Source organism: Pyxicephalus adspersus, chromosome 11 (assembly GCF_032062135.1).
Source record: "Pyxicephalus adspersus chromosome 11, UCB_Pads_2.0, whole genome shotgun sequence".
Classification (NCBI taxonomy): domain Eukaryota; kingdom Metazoa; phylum Chordata; class Amphibia; order Anura; family Pyxicephalidae; genus Pyxicephalus; species Pyxicephalus adspersus.
Genome location: NC_092868.1, coordinates 9,156,725 through 9,160,623, shown reverse-complemented (window position 1 = coordinate 9,160,623; position 3,899 = coordinate 9,156,725).

Genomic DNA, 3,899 nt, shown 5'->3' with positions numbered 1-3,899 from the left:
ATCAAAATAAGCAAAAGGGTAAGCAAGGGGGTATGTTACCACTCTACCCTAAGATCTTCTGTTTAGCAACTTGCAGCATCACCTGCACTCCTTTAGCCATGAAATTTTACAATTCTTGGCATCTTCTGCACAGAAGCTGAAAGGGATCCTGAAATCAGTCCAGCTATTGACTGCTAGGCCTTTTTAAACCTTCCCAGTTTCAGGTTGCTGCTCATTTCCTGCCAGCTAGTTCTCTGGATTCTCTGAATTTGAACCCAACTCTGCCTTGTCTTTCTGCCCTGACCTCTACCTGCTTAACTACCTCGCCTGCTGTGTTCCAGCCTGATAGCCATTTCTTCACCTAGTAGGAATGATATCTAATACTTGTCATAGCCTGGTGGGGAGAGCCTGGGGGCTGCTACCTTGTGACCTCCTTGCAGCAAAGTAATCTGGTCTCACCAGCCCATCACTTCTTGCAGGGTGCGCTGGTGAAGACCAGGGGGTCACAGATTCTGCGCCTCAGATAATTCCGTATCACCTTCCAGGGATTGGCAACCCGTAACAAAGTGAAATGTTGACTAAAGAACACTTTTCCTAGCTGGTATTAAAAGAATAAAAATTCTTCTTGGCAGCTGGAGAATATCACAGTGGCAGCAGCTAAGAAATGAAAAGGTAATTTTTATTAAAATAAATTGAAAACTGGCTTGTGCAGCAATTATGTTGTATTAGCTTATATTAACGTTTAACAAAGCTCCACTTTTCTTTTTGAAGTGATTGGGACAATATAGTGATTGGAAATCCTGCCAGGCTTCCAATAAGGGGCCTTAATGGCGGGTCAGTAAACTTCAGTGATGGCATCTTGGCGAGGTATCTTTTCAGCAAGGTACTGCTGGCTCCAGAGGAGATGTCTGGTATAGTAAAGAACGGGGTAAAGTATTATTGAAGATTAGGATATTGTTGGAGCCATGGGTTGGAGGGTTTAGATTTAGTTAGGGTTTACTGGAATTAGGCATTCTGGGTAGGCTGTGGGAAGCGGGTACTGCTGCAAGTTAAAAAGCACAATGGCAGCATTTTCAGCATTGTAAATCCCTACTCAATATCAGCATGCCTAGAAAAGAGTAGGTTGATGATGATGATGTAATTTCTTGGTTTATGTCTAGGAGATACATCGTCAATAGCCAAAAAGATATTGTTGGGGTAATGGCTGTGGCATTGGATGGAGTGGCATAGGAGAAGGGCATGCCATGAGATAAATGTGTGCAACTATGTTGAGGATCCTTCAAATGCCAAACCTGCAGATCAGAATTTAGTCCCACTTTCCTGTTTTAGGCAGGAGGGCTGTGTTAGGATCTGTTTTAATATTACAGATGGCATAAGGTAAGAACGTGTTTTGCTTATACTTGTTTTTAACACCAAAATCCTTTCGCAGGGAAGCCTTATGGCAGGATCTGAAAGGTAATGTACTACCATTATGGAAAATGAAGATATCAACATATGCCTGCAGACATGTTCCCTGTGTTGTAGCCAGAGGGAAATGCTAAAAGACTAAAATCTAAACATTGGGAAGCAAATCATGCCTCTTTTTTCTGATTGGATGTCAGGAGAATACAACAGCAGCAATGTAGCTGCACATTGAATATAATTTTAAGCTGTACATCTTTTTAGTGTGCCTACTTGTCTATCTATGCTGTAAATACCAACTGCCTATTTTATAAATACTGTGTGTCAAATACACTGCTGTCAGATTTCACCTGTTCTGTAATGCATGAGAGCGCTAATACTGGCTGTCCACTGCTGTCACTGTATAAGTTAGCCTTGAGTCAAACTGGAGGGCAGACACATTAACCCCTTGCTGAAATCTATATACGTGCATTTGTCAAGGGTTAATGTTATTCTGCTTATAGTAATTGCTATATACAAATGAGACATTTTCCTAAAGGAAACCTAGCCTGACATGGAAGCCACTATTGCTGACCTCCTGTTCCAGAAATGCTAGTTGACTCTCACAGTCCAATAGACCTTCTTTCTACTTAACCAATGGTTGCTGAGCCTGTTTATTCCTGGCCTGCATACTTGTCATTGACTCAGAAATTCAGGGTCAGTAAAGCTACCAGACAAGTATGAATTTTAGGAGAGCCACAAAGATGGTGCCAATTTTTTTTTTCATATGACAGGTGTGCTTTATGCTGTATTCACATATCTATACATATGTATGAATGAATAACAAATCCCTGCCAACAAGCCTTTATATGACAGCAGTTCAAGTGATCAGTCACTATTATGTGTTTTATTTAAGTTTTTATTTCATTACTTTTTATACTTAACATTTTTACTATCATACAGGGTCTGACAAGCCTGTATGTGATAATATAATGCTGGATCACTAAACAGACTGTAGATAACTACTATTGTTTCCTAGGAAGATAATGCAGCGGGTTACCTCCTGCTCATCCTCTTTCCTCTCCATAGACAGAACTGTACAGTCTGTACTTTGCTTGCTCATTCCTATAATCACTGGAGAATATAAAAAACAATTGATTATAGCAACAAGGATTGAGTGTCTGGCTTTAGAACCCAGATCCCTGCAAGGCATTTCTGCATTTCAGAAATTTTGACAGTCGTGAACCCATAGGCGTTCAGAGCTGATCACTTCTAGGTTCACCCAGGGAGTATCAAAATAACATCCTCCGTTTGGCCATTAGGAAACCCTGGCCGTAACCCTGAGTGTTCCTCAGGCCCACGATTAAATGTTCAGTTACACCAAATAACATCCATTTTTACATTGAATTACCAGCCTGAGTACCATTTGGGATTGACACAAGGGTGGGTACATTTATATCCTTCTGTCTCTCTATTTCCCTAATTAGGTCTGAACCATCACCAGGAGCCTCCCCTCTTCTCTCCAAAAGTTGTATAAGATGGGCCCAGACGTAAATTTTTACACCACATAAGCTCCAATCACCCCACAAACAAAGGAGACAAAAGTGTTAATTGGCAGTATTTCATGATTTTAACAGCTGTTCAATTTTCTACACCATCCTGCTTTTTTGCAATTCAACTAGAAGTTTTCTTGTTAGGATAAAGATGTTAAATATCTACGGAATACAATTTTCCTTCCGTCTGAGATTGTAATTTGACCCAGGAACAGCATCTCCTAAAGGAGTTGGAGCGTCTGCTGAAAAATAATGTTTTGCAATAATTTTGTAAATCCGTGTTTCCCCACTGGCTCCATGCATGTCTCTCATTAGCGGCACGAAGAAGCAGCGAGCGGCACAGAAAGCAACACTGACCCCTCCGGCTGTAAGAGGCTTATGTTTTATTAACCAAGCGCGCCGACACTCGCTGCACCGTATTACAGACATTCCAACTCTCCTCTGTTCTGCTGCCGTCAAAGCTTTGCACTTCATACACACAATATCCAATCTCGAGGGATAAAACGAAAAGCTGTTAAGAGAGGTGACCTTATAATATCTTTATTGTTATAGATTGTGCACAGATGTATGCCATTCTATGGAGGAGCTAATGCAAAAATAAGACAAAAAGGAGATCTTAAAGAGTCCATTGCATTTTTTTTTCCAATATAGACTATTGTTTTTGAAATGGCCACATAAAATTCCTTTATTATATTCCCTCCCTTGTGCTATCTAGAATTTCAAGTGACATATTAGTATCAACAACAAGCTCAGAGGACAGAATGGCCAAAAGATTTTTCACATCCAACCACTACATTAGTATTCCGCCTGTGGTTTAGATGTGGCCCTTTTACCTACTTTTTCACTGCCCCTGCAGCACTAAGAATCCCATTGACACAAACAATCTCCCATTGGTACCTAGGTAACTATATTCCTTTCTTTACACAAATAATCTGTTACTTTGTATATCACACAAATATTTTGAATGCTATATACCTACATCTATAT